The 20303-nt window shown below is 45.0% G+C and overlaps 1 long non-coding RNA gene across 1 annotated transcript; it reads left to right on the top strand.

The window, feature by feature from the left end:
* Positions 1 to 16339: 16339 nt before the first annotated feature.
* Positions 16340 to 19668, top strand: LOC125943646 (uncharacterized). The gene is made up of 3 exons (XR_007465815.1): positions 16340 to 16540; positions 17299 to 17401; positions 19392 to 19668. It is a non-coding gene; the product is annotated as an uncharacterized LOC125943646 (long non-coding RNA).
* The last annotated feature ends 635 nt before the right edge of the window (positions 19669 to 20303 follow it).

Genomic DNA, 20303 nt, shown 5'->3' on the forward strand with positions numbered 1-20303 from the left:
GCGGCATGATTTACGTGTCACGGTCTTGGTGCTTCCCTGGCCGTTTCGTTAATGGGATGAATACGAAAATTGGTATGCCACAAGATGACTGCATGACGAACATAAATTACAGGTTATAACATGAAAATCAAAGCATGAATGTCATGAGCGGCATGATTTGCGTGCCACGGTCTTGGTACTCTTGCGGACGTTTCGCTAACTTGATATATACCAAAATTGGTATGACGAGACAACAATGTCTGACGACCATGGGTGACACGTTCTAATAACATGAAAATCGTGACATGCATGTCGCGCCAGCTCGAAGCCACGAGAATCAGAGGGAGTGGAAGCAAGACATGCGCTGCAGTTAATTTGCAGTGAGTTATAGCGCTTGTTCTTGAAAAAATTCTCAACCAAATAAACAATCTACGACATGAGAAATCGCTATGTATTGAATGCATTTTGTTTCCTCTACGTTGAGAAGCCGTGTGGCCACTTTATTTTAAAGATATCGATGACCGGCTGCTTTATAACAGTTACCGGTTTAAGCTATATTGCTGCGGAAAACATGCTCAACAAGGTTTCATAGTCAATGCCTGCATGAGTGCCATGATTTAATGCCACAAAAGCCATATGTAGAGCACCAAATCATCTGACATGTATTCAACAATTTTTACCCATCTGCACATTTACAGGACGGTAAACGAAATAAAAAAATTCAGAATACCCTGCGTTGCAGCATGCAGTCAATAAATGGGGTAGCTGATGACTGATTTGAAAACACGAATGTTTTTTACAATTTTGTTGAAGGCACAAAACACACATAACGAAATGCGATGGGAATAGCGCGCGCGCGCGCGCGTGCGTGTGTGTGTGTGTGTGTGTGTGTGTGTGTGTGTGTGTGTGTGTGTGTGTGTGTGTGTGTGTGTGTGTGTGTGTGTGTGTGTGTTTGTGTGTGTGTTTCGCACGTTTAACCAATATATAGCCCAACAAGACGCTATCTTAAGGTGTTTACGCAGCTGGCGTTATGGTAGCCTTCCGCTGCCAGCGAGACCGGCTGCAAATTCCGCTCTAAAAATAAAGATTACAGAACGTAAATCGGAGACCTTCACGCTGCCGATGCGAAAACTTTGTGTTCTCGTCATATCGTTAAAGTACCACACGTTTTACATAACGAAGTCTACGTGCAGCTGCACAAAGTACCGCTTGCTGCCTATCCTGGCTATAGGCTGCCTGCGGAGAGGGCATCATAATGGCGGACGCCGTAGCAGACGACGCGGTTGTCTCCACCCTCCACGGCGGCGGAGGGGGGCGCACGCATCGAGGAACCCTACAGAAGGCGCCCGGACAGCGCCCGAACGGCAGCAGACGACAGGCGCGAATCCGTGCCCTGACGTCACGCGAGCGGCGCTTGCAGCGCCCCTGTAGGTCGTTCTCGGGGCTAATACTAGTGAAGCACGGCCGGACTGCACGCGCGCACTCCCTTACGGCCTGCTCTTCGGGTCTAGTTCCCACCTTTCACCACCGCTAGTTGTGGCGCTGCGGCCCAACCCTCGCTAAGGTCTCTCCACCCTCGCCAGTTGAGCTACAGCACGGCCGGGGCAGAGGAGCGGCGCGCGCTCACTTGCCGTTCCTCTAGCCCTGCCCTGGCTACAGGTGATGCCTCTCCGTGCTAATTTACATGGGCGTCTTCAAAAATAGGCGATTCCTTCCCCCTTCTGAATTTCCTGCCTGATAGGGTCCAGCAGCGTAATATTATATTCGTGAAGCGCCGAATCATAAACATTTGACAGAAACATTTTAACGCGAGGCACACGAAGAAAGAATATGCGAATTTATTGTTTCGAATAGTTTTTATTTAATAATACATGCTGCACTTCAAACATTCACTTTAGCAAATTTCAGTACGAAGGTAAAAAATAAAAACACAGAATAGGCATTACTACGTAAACAAGCAACTCGCAGAAGGACTTTTTTTTTTCCTTTTTTGCTTTCTCGTCGAGAAAGGAGAGTTCATTTGGTCACAATCTGATTAATTTTCTGGACGGTTTGTGTGCATAATTGGAGGGCTTCTCTTGTGAGTCGGTGATTTTCTTCGTGCGGTTGATGAGAAGTATTCTCATGAATTTTTCGGCAATTAGAGCTGCGGATCGTTTTGCGTGGCTGTCGTCAACACACTCTGGACAGTTTAGTACTGGCGCGCGTTCGAGCCGACGCTCGACGAGTAGCTGAAGAACTTCCAGCGTATTCGTTCTTGGCAGATGCGTTGCCACGCGGTCAAACAAATTAATTAAATTGTTCAAAAGAGCAAGAAACTCTGGCCTTGGATAGCATAGCCCGCTCTTGTCTTGGCCTTGCAACAGTACGTACAAAGGATTGTCCTTGTTGCATGTTGTGACTAGGATTTCACAGGATCCGCAACCAAAATCTGTTATTAACTTGGCAATGTAGCCGCCAACATATGACAAGCCCAAGTAAGTCACCGACCTTGGTGTAGGGGCTTGACATTGCGTTAGGTCTTCCAGCTCGTCGTGAAACTTTTCAGACAGTGTGGCTGCCACTTGCTCAGCATCAACATCGGGAGTTTCGGCTTCTTTTGGGCATAATGACTTGGCCTTCACAATCCGATCAAGGGCAGCCGTAACGGCTCTGGCGTCCAATTGGTCGTTGCCACCACACATTTGTCGAATTCGCCCAAATAGTGCCTCAGTCGGATCGCTATTTAGTTTCTTAGTCAGCACGTAACTGACGCCTTCTTGAAGCAAGAAGCGTGTAGTTTCCACAGTGGATTGCGTGGTGAATAGCAACGCTTGAAATGTCTCTTCTGTGAGAGCGCCGTTGCCTGAGGCGACTGAACACGACTGTACATTCTTTATGTACACAGTGAACTTGTTTTCAAGCCACAGCAAACGATGATCGTGTGGGCTGCAAATCGGCGCCTTGTAACCACTTCCAGCACAGCAAGTATCATGGATATCAAACCATTCCTTTATGGTTTTCATAAAACGAATGGTGGCATCCGCGTCTTTGAAATCGTGCAGGTCCCTGTCTCCACGGTAATTCTCCTGCAGATGTTGTACCGCCGCACACACCTGTGGCGAAAACACTTGGACAGCACGCAGCACATTTTGCTTTTCAAGATTCGTCGGATACACATGTTTCCGTGTTAGGTTGTGAGCAAGTTTCACAGTCATCGACTTCTGATACTCGTACAATTTCTGTACGTATGTACCACTTATAATGTCGCAGCCATCCGTGAGCTGCCTTTCGAGGAACTGGCTTCGGATATTTTTGATCACATGGCACGGGTCAAAGCTAAGGAAGATTACCCGGTCAGGGTCATGCGGGTGCGTGATAACCGTGCGCAAGGAGCCATTGCCCATGTGTTTGAACATCGTGGTGTTTGCCGAGTAGTTGTCGGTTACAATACGAACGATGTTGAAACCACACGACTCGACTGCGGCGATCACTTCTTTTGTCCATTGGAAAAGGTCTTTTCCACTCACCTGCTTGGTGAAATAATATGAGCAAGGTATCTTATATTGACTGTTTGTGCCACACAGAACAAAGCACAAAACCCTGTTTGCCAAAATCCCCTGCGTGTTCGACGCGCTGTTGTCAGGTCTGTCCTTAAAACCAAACATGGCATCTCCTTTTCTGTCATAGATGCATTTTGGCTTAATGCTTGCTTCATCAACAATTAATGATGCCATGTGCTGCCTGCTGCTCAGAAGTGACGCTTCGTGAACCAGTCTTGTTCGCATTGCAGCACTCATTCCAGATGAGGTTGGGCTGGGGCCCATGTATTTTTGGAGGGTGCATTTTGCTGGTAAGTTTAGGAGCCCTGACGTTCGAGCATGGTCGTATCCCTTCGGCGAGAGAAATCTCCATATGACACATTCTCGAATTACTTCTTCAGGGTACGTCAGATGCTGCTTCCCGTATCGTTCAACTTGGTGAATCAGGAACACTGCCTTTTTGTGTCCATTCTGCGAGTCCGCCTCGATTTTTCTCACCGAAGCAAGATGTTTGATTTCGCGATAGAATGCACTGCGCTGCTCTTCCTTGACGAGTTTTTCTAGTAACTTCTGACCCTTGGAACGGTGGTATGACACTTGAGAGCGAATCCTCGAGATAGTGGAGAGGTACCGGCTTGCACGTTGGTGATCGTTGTTCGTGGTTTGCGTGCTCATGCTTTTGGTGTCTTCGTGGCATTCGACAGACACATTGTCTTCCACAGGCAGCGATTCGAGCGGCTGGGCTTTCCGCTTGATTTGTTTTGGAGGAGGCACAACAGCCCGAGGAGCAGGTTCCTTGCGAGGCCTTTTTGCAGGAGGCATCATGTACGCCGGATAGCCTTGGAAAACTGTGGGCACAGCGCCAGGCAAAAGTTTCTTTATGCGGCACCCGGAAGCGTAGTCAGTCGGAAGGAAGTGCTGGCTACACATGACCGTTGACGGCGAATTATCGTTGATAGTTAAATCCTTTCTAGCAATGTTCCTTTGCCATTTGGCGCACAAATCTCCGTCACTCGGAAATTGGTGAAATGAAACGCCTGGGCTTTTCCCAGGGCGCGAGCGGCAAAAGGGCACGCAGCAGTACACCATTTCGATGCCGGCCAGTCCACGTGTACCAGTTTAACCCGATGCACCCTGAAAATATTATAACGACGCAATCAGAAATCGATTGCGAAAATTATGCAACTGAAGCGCACAACAAGTATACTTACTTGGTGAAATATAGCAGTGAATGTATTCATTGGTATCGGTGATATTCCACGGCAGATCCAAAACACGTGCGGCAAGCGTGGTCGGTTCACTCGGCCAGAGGCGAGGCGTCGACTGAGAAAGAGGAGGGTTGGGAGAGTGGAGGGTTAAAGCCCCTTGATGTTAGAAAGTAGCGACACGCTTTGATCTACGCCGCAACACCCTCGCCGGCGCGGTCAACCTCCTCTTTTTCTCCCCCTCTTTCGCGGAGGCAGCGCATCCGCCACGCTGAATGGCTGCGGCGCTCGAGACTACCCCGTCAGGTGACCCTGACGTCACGAAAACGGCGCGAAACTTGCTTTCGCGCGCCTTTAGTTTCTCCCGCTCGCCATGAGCAGTCCAAGTGGTGGTCGCTCTGCCGCTCCGAACGTGTGTTTCCCAAGTTTTTCCATCCTTTCGTAGAAATCTGAGATTCGTTCTCCGTGAAAATGCCTTGCTGCTGCGCGTTTCAATGCAGCAGCAGGCCAGAGAAAGGGCAAGCCTTATTTTATATCCCCCGAGGTGAACGGAATGTCGTGCGTCGGAAGCAGTGGCTCCATAACATCGGGAGAAGGGATTTCGCCCCTTCTAAGCACGCCGTTCTTTGCGAGGTGAATGTTGCAGCTTTCCTCATATTTGTGGATGAAGTTGCATGGAGATTTTAATGCTCTTCGCATAGCCGGACTCTTCGTTCAGTTTAATACAGAGCACCGATAACTGTGCATATAGTTTTTTTTAAGTGAGTCGGCTGAAATTTTCGTTGACTCTTCGAGCCGTGACAAAGCTTTTTGTTTTCGCGCGTGCTTTAGTTTTCAAATGTATGTAATTTGTGAGTTAATGCCTGTAACTCATATTTTGTAGTTGTGTGCGTGTGTGTGTGCGTGTTTGTGTATGTGCGTGCTTGTGCGCGTGTGTGCGTGTGATCCTTGCGCCTGATACTTGTGAAGCCAAGGAACTATTTTACTCTTATTGCGTGCTTATTGTATCTTTGCAAAGTTTCAATACTGCGAGCATTTTATTTTCTTTGTGTACTTTATGTTGCGAAGGCATGAACCGCAATATATAGGTAGATAAGTGGTATTACGTATTATTCGCGCATGCTCATTAAGTACAAGCCACGCGCTTCTGATAATCTCCCTCAATTCTGATAAACTTGACATCTTGAAGTCTGTAAGTTAATTATCAAGTGCCAGTCTTAGCAGTTTCCGTGTAAGCAATCAGCCTTTTTTTGAGAGAGAAACTTAGGTTACTCCCAGAGGTGATGGAATGTAATTTCTCGTCGTTTCATAGTGACGGAATACAGGAACGTGTGTAAAGTTCTGTGTTGGCTGTTTCGCAAACACAGCACGTATTTCGCACAGTGGCATTGGTACAAAGGCTTTTGGCCCACTCATTTTGGCGAATTCACTTTAAGTAAACTATCACATTTCTTCTTGGTTACCTTCTCTGAGCCTTTTAAGAGCGAAGATAGTGAACCAAATTCTCGTTTATACTCTACGCTGCTTATATTGTATGCACCCAATACACCTCCGCGTTACGGACAACCCAAGTGGCGACGTAGAGGTAAACAGCTCAGCCACTGCTTGGTACTCAATTTTTCGGAGCGCTTCCGCTTGTATTTATCGAAGCGTCCTAAAAAAATGGCACGACGTTCTATCGGAAACGTACTTTCATCATGACAGTTTCACAAGGAATAAATTCCCATACAATGCTTCAAAGGGCCGAATAAATAAGCGCGCGCATTGATTCTAATGCGGCTGCAGCGAGCCACTGGAGGGTTCAGCGCCGCGCCGGCCCGGTGAGGGGGAGAAATCCGAGGAGAATTGAGGAGGAAAGCGCGCGCGTGGGGGAGAGTGTCGCTACTTTCTAACATCAAGGGGCTTTATGGAGGGTTGGTTCGACGCGCCCCCACTCGGCGAGCGCTGCAACGAGCTGTGAAGAATTTGCCCTATTGTTCCCTCCTTGGGTGCGCAGGCCGTAAGGAAGTGCGCGCGTGCCGCCCCTCTAGTCCGGCCGTGAGTGAAGGCGCAACTACAGTGGCTAGAATAGGGAAGTATGACGAACGCCCCGCCGCTCGCGTGCGCGTTTCTGATGCAGCCGCAAGGTGGCGCTGACGCTTGTATTCACGTCGCCCGACCAGGCCCGACGATCGACTAGCCGGATAAGCGCTCCGATTCGCGATGCGAATTTCCTTTTCTTTACCTCAAATGGCACATCTTGCTCAGCCAATCGTGTTCGCGAAGATCGCAGCAACATTATAGCGACACATGCGCCCTATAAATTCGCGTACAACACGTCATTTGCTTGCGAGATCTAGGCCGTCTTGGCATGTTTACCTCGGAGGCCGCGCGGACACGCCTCGAGTTTTGCTTCACTGCGGTCTTATTTTACGCGCCAAATTACTGTCTATAAACGCACGCTTGAACGAAAACAACTGTTCTTGCTTGCAAAGATGAATTGAGTCCGAGTTGTTCGTTAAAGAAAGATGCAATCGGATTTCACTTAAATATATGTAACTGCCCTTAATTGGCATGCACCGATGATTATGTTACATAAAAGTTGCCTTGGCTCGCTCAATATTTTCACGTTTGCAAGATTTCTTGAAAACTGGTATGTTATAAGCAAAATATGGTGCAATTATTGATCATTTTTGCAGCTTCAAAGCACTGCATGATTGCTGTCTTCTGTTTGGGTGGGAGCTTCTCGATCTTCTTCTTCAGTGCACTTTCTTCAATCGCGTGATTTGCCTGTTTTTGCTGCGCGAGAGCCTCGTCCAAGCTTTTCGCTTTGGCTCTTAGGCGGCGCGCCGTAGCTTGGGTCCTTGCCTATAGCTTCCTGGCGTAATTTTCCTTACGCTTTAGCTGCCTAGGTCGACACCTCTGATTGAGCAATAGCCTTCTGAGGTACTTGGAGGCGATGCAGCACTTCTCAGGGCCACTTACAAGCCCCTTGCACTTCGTGGGGTAGAGGCTTTCATACCAGCTTGTCATGTTGGAGCTGCGCGCAAGAGGGAACTCCACCGACCGCGCAGCGTCAGAACAGAGCTGCATGCTGTCAACAGCCTCTAGGAGCGATGGAGGATCGCAGTGCTCATCAAGTGAGAGCTCGACACCACGTACAAACACTTAGTGTTCGATCATGCTGTCCCCGCAACGAAACAGCACAAGCTTTTGGGCGTGAAGCAAGCTCATGATTGGCCCCAGTATGCAGACGCTATATGCGACAAAAAGGGAAGTTTCAGAAAAAAACGTGCTTACCCCACTGATTGGAAGGCCCGATCACATTTTGGTAATCCAGAGTTGGCGGCAAGCGTGGGTGCTTCATCCGATGTGTCGGGTGAGGCCACGTCGATTCGCTATTTCTTTTTTGTGGAGGTGCAAACTGTGGGTCCAACATTTCTTTCGGATTACTTTTCTTAGGCACTGGCTTGTAGATGTACTTGGGGACGTTTGGAAAGATCGTCAGTATCGCATCCGGCTGTAGCAATGGCCTGCTCCTTTTCAGGCGCACCAGCTCACCACTGATGATGTGTTCAAAGTGACGCGACACAAACTGCGGATCGAAATGCAGTTCGCACAAAGCGGCATTTCGTTCGAGTGGCTTGTCCACCGGAGGTATGTTGCGCTGCCACTTTCGGTACGTCTCCTCGTCTTACGGTACCCCGAAGAGCGACTTCTTTTTGCACGATTTGTAACCAGTCGTGCAGACAGGCACAAAACAGCGACTTTGACGGCGGCTCATCCCTGAGCACTTGTCGGCACCGCACGAAACATTACTTCGCACGAGAATTTCCAACAGAAAGCGGGAGAAACTCGCGGACCAATTCGTATCGGGCGCGCAGCTTGACGTATAAACGAGTGCGAGCGCCCTCTGGCGGATGCATCACAAGCGGCGACGGTGGTTGCCATAGGAGCCGCCGGGCGGTAATCACACTTCCCTATTCTAGCCACTGTAGCGCAACCAAATTAGGACGGCCCACTACGCTTGTCACACCCTCACCTGTGGGGAGCACACGCTGCCACCTTCTCCCGCAGGCGCTCGTCGTCGCTTGCGCACGGAGCGCACTCGGCGGGAGCCGGGCGGACATCTCGTGTGCGCATAGCGCGAGCCGGGCGGACACGGGAGAGGTGCACTTTGCCCTCTCCCGGTTCTCGCTCGCCTCTCGCGAGGCAAGTGCCCGCGCGGGAAGAGGGAAAGTATCCGGCGGGCAAGGAGGACATTCCCCTCGCGAAAAGGTAAAAAGGTATGAAAGAGCGCGACCGAAAGACCCCCGGGGCTCTGGCGTCGCTACACCTACCTGCCCATACGGATTTACCCGCTGCAACCCGTGAGTGACCTCGTTTGCCTGACTACCACACGCGGCGAGGCAAGCCTATTTTATTACTTATTATACACAGCCGACTTCCCTCTGCAAGTGTGTTTTATTGCCCACAACAATAAACGTTGTTGAGTTGACTCGCTTGTTGACTTATTCACCCGAACCCTAAGTAGCTGCGATTATACGCGCTACGGGTTGGGGAAGACCCCCACACACCAAAACAGCAATTATCCTAGCTGGTGCAGTATTCGGCCACTGCCTCCCTCATGACTCCCAAAATTAACCCTTCTTGTAGGCAAAAAAAAGCTGTATTGACTGAATTGAAAATAACTTTTAGCACTGTCCCTTGCATTACTCCATGCTAACACATATAGATTTTCCTTTCTGCTTAGTACTACCAGCCTGTCACTGTTATGTCGGGCGTATGTTTGTCGAGCCGCAGCAAAGCCGCTTTTTTTCTGGTCAGCCTTTTTCGCCATGTATCGTCACTGGTACAAATAAAACTTATTTGATATTCATTAAAATCACTTTTCGTAGCGTTGACCACACAATATGAAATTACAACCCTATTACTAAAATGAAAGAATGGCTCCGCATGCGGAAAAGACGAGATAAAAGCCTAGCGAATAAAAGCAGCTGTCCAATATAACAGCAGCTCTTTTTCGCACGTTTGTAACTTTATTTTGCCATGTGTTGTTTTTCCTTATAAATTAAAGATCGCTAAAGTATCCGCTACATTTAAAGCAGCTGATAGTAAGGACACGAACAGCTACGGAGCCATCTCGGTTCTCCCAATTTCTTCAAAAGATTTTGAGCAAGCTATGAATACACGTATTCTGAATTTCAGCACCAGAAATACCAGACATACGGAGAAACAGTAAGGGTTCCAGAAACAAAGGTCTCCTGAAAGGGCGCTTCTAGCCATCGCAGGAAAAACTATTTCATAATTTCGAACATAAATGTATGTATTATAGGAGTATTTGTCAATTTCAAACGGCCATTTGACTCTATAGAACAGGACATCCCATTCAAACATTTAAGTGAATGTGGATTTAGGAGACCTGCTTTCCTAAATAAAGTTATTTCACTCACCCTCACCTGCTTTCGAACCAATACGTACCTATTCAACAAGCAGCCATCAGTGCACGGTCACTAATCCTGCAAAGTCAATTCTCGAAGAAATTAAGCACCGAGTTCCTCAAGGATGCAGTGATTGTCCGCTTCTGTTTTTATTATACCTAAATGACTATATAGACGTTCCACATAAGCCAGATAAAATTTTGTACGGCAATAATGCAAATGTACGTTTTTCAGCCGACAAAAATTATATTCTTCAGATGAAGGCTGATAAACTGTTGGATATTTGACCCGAGACTTACAGTAAATAAATTGGATGGGAACGCTGAAAAATCTAATCGCATCATTTTAGCCCCGGAAACAAGTGTATCAAGAATGAGATGCAAATTAAATTCTGTGGTTAAATGGTTGAGACTGTTACATTAGATGAGTTTCTTGGTGTTCTACATGAAAAAAAATTGAACTGGCCCTCATGTTTATAGTGAGAGAAGAGATATTTCATTAGAAGACTAAGGCAACTTCTGCCTGCATGATTCACAGGGCAATTAGACTGCGCACTAGTTCACTCACGTTTACAATACTGCCTCCTTATATGGCAACAAAAGAAAATGTCGACAAAATATATGTACTACAAAATCCTACAATGCATATCCTATAAGTAATTCAAGGTCAATAGAAGTCCCTCGGCAGAACTCTTCGATTAAAATCACGTATTAACCATACATTTATTAGGTACGATACGGTCAACTGCTATATAAATCCAAATTTGCGAAATAATAGAGTGTTCTCAAAAAAGCTTTTTGGGAGAAACTCGGGGCAACAGAAGGAAAGTGCTTTATGACAAATGTTTTATACGTGCCAACTATATGGCATGCAAAAGCAATCCTACACAATGGATGATGTTCTAAACTATAACCCTGTTGTCACTCATTTGGCACAATAATCGACGCATTTAAAATGTTTAACAAATGAATAAGCATCAGTTCAGGAACCCTATAACGTAAAACTATTATTATTGTTTTAGTTCCAAACACCTGAAGTCAAATTTACGTAACCGCCAACGAAAGCATCGGGCGGTGACCCGCAGCGTTGTTTGAACCAACCAATTGCACGCTCTTCTCGTTTAAAGGAGGACACCTTCATTTCCTTTAAAAACAAATAGCATTACCTATCCTGACATCTTTTTCTTATTTAATTGGCTGACAAGAGACGAAGAGCACGCAGCACTGGAGAAGGTTTCGATAGGGTCGAGCTAGAGCAGTGAAAGTAGATAACCAGATGAGGTGGGTGTTGCCGGCGTCTGCGATTGGTCCGGTTCCCCTAGCTCAGCTTGCGGTGGTTGGTCAATAATCGCAGCCGCGTGCAATGGAAGTTTTAAAAAATGCCGCCAAGACAGATCTTCGCCGAAGAGTTGGCACAGCAATGTCGTAGACGCCCGGAAAATCTTGAAAATGTTATACTGCCTCGCAAAACATCTTATAAGTTGAAATAAATTCATGGTCCCCGGCAGCTCCGAGCAGCCAGTGTCCGAATGATCGGTAGGCTTACATCGTCTATTCCTTTCGGAACGGGGCAATTTACGGCTATACGGAAAAAATTCAGGGCCGAATTCACAAAAACATTCTTATGCTAAAACTGTCCGTAGAAGCAGGCGTCAGCCAATCATGATGTTGGACATATCATTATCGAAGGCGGTTGGCCAACGGCAAGCAGCACTTACGAACGAAAAGCTTTGTGAATTCGGCCCCAGTTGTTTTCGGCATATTATAATACATCTTTGACGCCTACACGTAACTTTGAGGTGGTGAGTTTTCACAATTTTGCAACCCCGCGTGACTGACAGGAGAAGTGGACCAACACCACCTGGATAGCACAAGGCCTACAAACTCCGATGTATGACCTCATGCTACCTAGCCCGAAATTTCAATTGCGAAGGCTGGCGTGACGAAAGCGGTGACGTCAAAATCGATGTTTCTTACGTGGGAGCATTCCCATTAGATTCTATCGCAGTCGGGCCAGGAAGCATGACGTCATGGATCGGAATGTGTAGAGCTTGCTATCTAGGTGGTGTAGACTGGGCGCAGCCGGAAATCTTTCGGCAAATAGCTGAGTGCTAATATAGCAAAGAAGTTGTCGAACAGGAAATAATCATTCTTCGTGTGTTCAGTCTAATCATGTATAACCTGTTTGTACACAGCATATCAGATGGTTTCTTTCTTTTTTTTTTCTTTTCTTGCTGTTTTCGTGACGGCGCGGGAGCGGGAGTTGCCCGGAAAATGTTTGACCAATCGCGGAGGGCTGATTGCATAAATGGTACTAAAAAGTTTGGGAAAGCTTTGCGCTGTTGTGCCCCTGGAATGAAGTTTTTTGTTCAGAAATGTTCTGTTTTATTTTATTTTGCTGCTGGATTGTATGCGTTATGTCTACCTTTTCTTTTGTTTTGCTATTGCTTGCAGTGATACTGTAGTATAGATTATAGATTTTTATGCAAGCTTGCATGCATATGTCGATCGCAATCGACAGCCTTTAGGATGCTCCAAACAGGGCCTTTCCCTTCGAGGGGCAGATTTAGTCACTTCTCGCCCAACATCGAACCGCAATGTCCGGACTGCGGACAGGCGTACTACTCATTAGCTCATATCCCTTACGAAAATGAATTTAGAGTTCCTTTAGAACTCCTAATGAGTTCCTATGAAGTCAAAAGGAACTCTATAGGAACTCGCGCTCTATAGAGTCGTCTGCATAGAATCTCTATACGAAGTCTAAAGCAACCTGTCTATAGAAACATGTCAGTTCACAGACAATAAAAGTGCAATAGAGGGTGTATTGACGTTATATGTACTGAATTCTATAAAGTATTTTTAAAGAACGTCTTTAGAACTTCTAACGTGACCTCTCTATAGAATGGCTCTCCATTGGCTTTCTAGAAATGTTCTATAGAGGGTGTATTGATATCTTAAATTATGTACTAAATTCTATAGAGGAACGTTTATAGAGCGTTTTTAGCACTTCTAATGCGGCCTGTCTATAGACTGGCTCTCAATTAGCCCTCTACAAATGTTCTATAGAGGGTGTATTGATATCTTACGTACTCAATTCTATAGAAGAACGCTCATAGAAAGTTTTTTGCACTTCTAATGTGACCTGTTTATACACAAGCTCTCCATTCGCTCTCTATAAACGTTCTATAGAGGGTGTGTCGATATCATATGTACTAAATTCTAGAGAAGAATGCTTATAGAACGTTTTTAACACTTCTAATACTGCCTGTCTATAGACTGGCTCTCCATTCGCCCTCTGTAAAAGTTCTATAGAGGTTGCATTTACATCGTATGTACTAAATTCTATAGAAGAATGTTTATAGAAAATTTCTAGCACTTCTAATGTGGTCTGTCTATAGAGCGGCTCTCTATTCGCGCTCTTTAAACATTCTTCAGGCGGTTACACTTACCTTGTGCCAAACATAAAAAAATATGCAAATGCAACGTAGCTGGAGAGAACCAAGGTAATGTTTGCCGTCGCCCTCAGGTACTCAAATTATTATTACATTCCGCCTAATTCAATAATTAGTCTTAATTAATTATTGAACTTCTCAAGTATTATAATTAGATAAAAATTATCAATGAGAAAATTGCAGAGCAACATGAAATACTCGCGACACATATCTCTGTTGCTCAATACGTGCTGCATAAAAGTGTTGTTCCGAGTGTGAAAAAATCCCGCGAATACACGCAAAGTGCCTCGAGCGGCCAGTTGCGCGGCAATATTTCAAAAGTTGATTAATTATTTAAGACTAATTATCTAATTAGGGGGAGTGCAAAAATTATGTGAGTATCTCCAAGCGACGGCTAACAATATTACTTTGGTTTGGATAGTTCGGTCCAGCAACGTGGCATTTGCATATATTTAATGTTTGGCTCAAGTTACGTGAAACACCGTGTATGGAGGGTGTATTGACATCATATCTATTAAATTCTATAGAAGAATGTTATGGAATGTTTGTAGCACTTATACTGTGGCTGCCTATAGACTGGCCCTCCATTCCCACTCTATAAGCGTTCTATAGTGTGTGTATTCACATATGCACTGAATTCTATAGAGGAACGTTTATAGGACGCTTAAAGAAGCTACCGTGCGGCCTGTCTATAGAATGGCTCTATATTTGCACTCTATAAACGTTTCAATAGAAGGTGTCGAATACTGCTGAATAATTTCTCAAAGTGTCTTTTTAACTCGAAAAGACAACAGTGCACCCATGCAAATTTTTGTGCTTGCAACAAATGATACGAAAAAAAAATAATATACGCTAGTTCAGAGCGAATTGGACAATTGCATTTGCCTTTAACGTGGTGGGAGGTCCTCAGCAGAGAACGTACTGAGATATTCACACATAATAGTAAGATTCACGTACTGTAACACGTTTAGATACTTTGCTTATTAGCTCGATATACAGAGCTGTTGCTAAGCTCTTGTAAAATTACCACTCGCGCCAATTTCCAAGGAATAAAAAGCCTGATTATCTCAAACCCGTTTCATAGGTTTTTACTATCAAGCAAGAGCATCTTTACAATCACTGAAGAAGGCGAACAAAACAAAAAGCGAAATTACACAAAGTAACGTCAAGGAAGCGCATTGTGGTTTCTATCGCCGATGCAGGTGAATTACAAAGATGACCAAGGAACACTAAACAAAACTACGCGTAAGCAGCCGCGTCTATCTGCTGGAACGCAGTGACTGCAGCACTTGGCAGCAAACACACAGAACGCCGCCGCACATTTTGCCCTACGTCACTAAAATGCGACGCATGTACGCTGCAGAGACATGCGGTTTTTTCGAGGAATCTTCGTAGTTCGCACGATACACAGAGAAGGCACGAACGACATGAGTGCAATCCGCTCACGATAAACACACCGACACGAAAGCAAGATACGGACGACATGGGTTTAACCTGCGCCACACGAGCAAAATTAAGAACCATCGTATATTTGTTACTTTGGCGACGGACAATTACAAAGCGCACGGAGAAATCGCACACTGCCATGTGTACCTCCGAGATTGTGTCAAACATTCCTGGGCTACATTTAATGTTGAAGAAAGCACGAAGCTACTTAAAACGAGGTTACGGTCCAGGTAGCGCAGCTAACGGCTGCGGGAAATGTCATTTAGGCGCTTTAATGCAGGTGATCGGAGTTCAAATCGTTCAAATCACGCCCCAGCGACGGATTTCTCAGGATCACATAACCAGATCTCGAAGGCCATGCTTTGTTGGCTACTTGCGGCATAAGTGATTCAAAAGCAAGAATTGGTTCTGGAATTTCTTCCTGCGCTAAATTGCAGCGTACAATATAGAGTGGTCGATGGTTCTTTTTGTCTCGGAACATATATATACGTAATTGGGCACAAAATGGCACAAAAACTTGCCGTAGTGGTTATTATTGCTGGCATCACAGAGGCCATAACAGCCTCACAATTATACAGACGGCGCTGGCGGCGCCGGTCCCACGCGGCCGGTAAAATAAGGCGTGTTGTTATTCCTCCGTCTTGAATGTGCCGGTCCGTTGTGCTTGCGGTTCGATGTTGGGCGAGAAGTGACTAAATCTGCCCCTCGAAGGGAAAGACCCCGTTTGGAGCATCCTAAAGGCCGTCGATTGCGATCGAGTGAGTCTAGAGTGAGGAGGTGGAAAAGCCCTCCGCGAAAGATGATAATGAGTCAAGATCTCGTGGAAAGTGAGGAGCGAGTCCCTGTACCTCCCGGCGTCCCCGCCTTCGAATCCGCCGGCACCGCCGCGGTGAGCGAAACCTCGCGCACGGTCATGGGCAAATTCATTGGCGTTGGGAACATCGGGATGTACGTTGGCCCCCATGTGGGCCGGGAACCATTTTATAGTGTGAAACCCGGCAGCCCCCTCGCTGCCGAGGATGGCCGCTGCTTCCCGCGAGATCGAGCCCGAAGCGAAAGCCCTAGCTGCGGACCGCGAGTCCGTGAATATATTTGGACGCGACGGGTCCTTCATTGCTATAGCGATGGCTATTTGCTCAGCCACCGTTGCCGAAACATTTCGAACCGAGGCAGAATTCGATGTGTTTGTTTGATCGTGTGTTTTTAGGTTTGCCGTAATGAAATGTGGTGTAGTTCGTGTGCAAAAAGCGCTGGAAGTTAGCCTGCGTCTCGCTGAAAACTCGCCGTATGCGTGGCGCGCCAGGCAAATGTGGACCAACGATTTTCATGCCGTGGAGTGTGTTCCCTTTGTCTTGGGTGGTCGTGGAAAGTTTTGTGGACGTCGCAATGAAATAATGCGTATTATTAGCGTGCCTCAGCTCGTCCATTACGCAACGGCATGTATGCTGGGATCACCATCGTCGACGCAGCACTGGCAACTCGGAGAGCTCTTTTCGATCTCATCGTACTGTTCAAAAGGTAAGCAATCGTAGTCGCACGCACGTGTGTTGTGCGTGCTTATCGTGTGCATAGAGTGCCTTGCGGACGTAGGAAATAGAACACCAACGACAACAGTGAAATCTGTGCTGATGCTTGCGGCGCACTGGTTGTCAGAATTTATTTACGCAAATTTGTTGCCACAATGCGGAATTGATAATCCTGATAAGCGTTTTCTTCCGCTGAGATAGATTACGTTCGGAAATCATCTTGTGCACCTGTGCGTGAGCTCCCGTTTTTCTGCGGCAGTTGCATAGTAACGATCCACCTGCCTCTTCACCGATTCTTTCAATGACGTTTCCTTGCTTATAAATGCTTAGACGTTGTGGGTAATCTCTGCTTACGAGGTTTTAGGCTTACGAGCAGCAGGAAAAAAATGTAAGCCAATGACAGCTTGCTACTTACTAGTATAGCTTTCTTTTAATGACAAGCTGTGCTGACATAACTTTCACATAAATAAACATGGCAGGGGAAAGTTGCTTAATCTAAGTAATAAAAAACGACTCTCTAAAAAATTTAAAAATACATTGTAATGTGCAGGTGCGATGTGCCCAAAAATTTACTTTCATGAAGAGGTCCATATTATCAAGCCATTCAATAATTTCAACCTTTTGCTCTCTTGCCATCATGTACTAGTGCAGACATTGTTTTCGTGACTATTTTAGGTTCTCCTTGCATGTGTTTACGATATGACAGCTTTATTGTTCCACTGCTATAAGCTAACACAACTCATTTTGTAGGGTGAGGCCTTGGCCCGCAACAGTGTCCACTAAAAGGAGGAGCCCCCAGAAATGCAGACCCCATACGAGTTCCTGCAGCAGCATGGCTGGATGCTCATGTCAGGTATGTATGAAATGTACATGTTCCAAAAAAGTTGGATCTTGGTATCATTCATGGTTCAGTTTAGCGACACATTAGTTTATGCAGTTTACTAAAAAGGATAAATATTTATGCAACTGTATTCAACTTGCTTACATGCGTGCATAAAGATTATGCACACATTATCATGTTCTGTAGAAAACTAGATCTAACATGTCCTGATGTTTAGTATTTTTTCCTGCATAAATTGTTTGGCTGCAACCTAAATTTTATTTTTGTTTAGTACACAGTATGTTTATCTCTTTTTAGTTTGGTTTTATTGTCTTAAAACTGTTTCCTATGCTGTTGCATTTATTTCCATATTTTTCCTGTTTGTGCATGTAAGAATTTGTAGTGTAGTTTGCCACATATGTCACAAGTCTAAGCACGTAGCGTGCACACCATTGTTTATCATTATCTTCCCAGTTATTTCTGTCCTGTTCCCAGAGCAACTGTGTCTGGCAAATGCACATTTGATTGGCTTGAATTTGCTGAAAATAAATATGAAGGTCAGTATTCGCTCTGCTCAGTTACTTCAGTAATAAATAGGCAGACTGATTTCGATCCGTTGTCATCTAGAAAGGATATCTTTTTTTCGTGCATTATTAATGAGAGCTCGCTCACACATGTCTTCTTATTTATGTGGTATGCCTCACTGATTTCGCTAGTTAATTTTTCAGTGTGGGTGATCACAGATGAACAATCTTAATCCTACACTGCCCTGTTGTGACAATGCATGGCCAAGTTGGACAAGCATACTGGTCTTTTGAGTGAAATATGGTCATCGCTTAGGCACATGTTTAGGCACCGGCCAGTTTGCCCTATGTAAGTTTGACCACATGTGAAAGGAATACAGTACACTACCTCTGACACATAATGGACAAATTTGGTGGTATTTCTCACCGACGCAAGCCTCCCTTGCCTGCTTGCCTTTCTCAATTCGCTTGCGGGCTGCCATGCATATCCTGCCTGCTTTATTTTTCGCTAGAAATACATGTGCATAGCAGTCTACAAGTGAACTAACAAAGGCACCCTGGCCAGGGAGACTTGCTTTATTAAAGATACCATTAAATTTGTCTTGTGTCTGTCAGGGGTAGTGTTGTCTATTTCTGTGATGAAATGCATATTAGGTCAAATGTACATGGCGCAGACTGGCCGGTGCCTCCACATGCGCCTAGGAGAGAAAATTATACAGACCAGGGGTTGAGCGATAAAGCCAATTTTTTCCTCTGCCTGTGAAAGCTATGCGAAATTGAGGACGGCAGTCCAAACTTGGCATTGCAAACTTTTCATTGCAAACAACCCTAAAAAAGTCTGATTGGTCCCCACGCAACAGATAGTTAAATGCATTGTTATCATGATTGCTCAAAATCTCAAGCTCCACGTGAGAAATTGAATACTGCCATATTACGCATAGCACATACGAACTATGGCGACCGGCAGATGTAATATTTTTTCACCCACTGAACAATAGAAGCCAGTAGATCATTCTCTTTTTCTTCCAAAAATTTGTTTGCTATGCGTAGCGCGATGTCTATATAGGAGCCTTAGTTCATGGGTGTTCCTGCTTGCTTACATGCTAAAATTAGAATGTGTTGTCATTACAAGATGACGCTAATGTGTGACTGGGCTGCTGTCTTTTGGAGACACCTTATTTTTGTCACTAGCAATGGCATTCTAGTGTCGGTGCATTGGCCTAGTTCTAGTGTCACAAAATCTTGGAAAAGTGAAAATACTCTCAAAATTGATTGCCTGAGAACTGTCCCTCTTCACGGAGATACTTCTGCTACTTTCTTGTTATAATTTTTTTTCTGAAATACTTAAATGAAACAGTGTAGTGCTACAACTATATACATATAAATGTTTATACCACATTTGTGGATATATATATTTGTGACATGTTTGCGCCTGCCTATACATTATGGCTAAATGTTTATTACACCTTTTTAAAATGATTTTCAATTGTATTTTGCAGGCTTCACCGTGGCAGTGTACCAGGTGGAACCAACGAGGTTAAAAGCTAGCCTTTCCTCGCTGCTTTACCAGGAAGTGAAGTAGTGGGCGATCATGTAAGAATGAACTTGCAACATGTGAGCAGTAGCCAAAGCTTTATACAGGTCATGCTGGTGGTAAAAACTGGAATGCTGAGACAAACCACATTATTTATTTATTTAGGCATTAAATAATTTACATTTATTTGTTTATACCTCACTAAAGCCTTACATGCCTCCAGGAAGCAATTAGGTAAAATGGGAAAGCATTTTTACATCTAAGTAAACACGTTATTCAAAAAAGCATCATTCGCATAGCACAAGCATGATGTAACATTTTTTATTCGGGTGACGTTTCATACAAATCCACGAAAATTCCAAGAAACGAAGCTATTAAGTTAACAACTCTTACTAAAAAAACAGTGATATCGCAGTTCTGTTAGTTGCACCTAATCCATAACTAAAGTTGGCGAAATTGACGTATCATACACTGCTCTAAAACACAATCATTAATTTGTGAGTAGGACGTGCAAGAATGCTTATAAACATTGGAACATTTCACGCAAGCTGTAAATTCATATATCAAATTCCTTGACTTAAGACATAGCTGATCCAGTCTGCAGAACTGTGATATGTGTTTTTATTGCAGAGTTGGGGATTATTAAACTTCGTGCTTTTACTTTTCTTTAAACCTGCCTATTTTAAATAATTTTTACTTTAGTCTTAGAATTGAAATTCTTCCAACAACTTCTAGACCTTAACTTTCTCAAATGCTACAAATTTAATTCAAAATAGCCTTGTGGTTGTCTCAAAACCATTTAGGAATTTCACACGTATTTAAGGAGGGACATCGTAGTTGGTCCTTAGCTAAAGCTTGAGGCCAATTCCGATTTGCA

This window comes from Dermacentor silvarum, chromosome 2 (assembly GCF_013339745.2).
Source record: "Dermacentor silvarum isolate Dsil-2018 chromosome 2, BIME_Dsil_1.4, whole genome shotgun sequence".
Classification (NCBI taxonomy): domain Eukaryota; kingdom Metazoa; phylum Arthropoda; class Arachnida; order Ixodida; family Ixodidae; genus Dermacentor; species Dermacentor silvarum.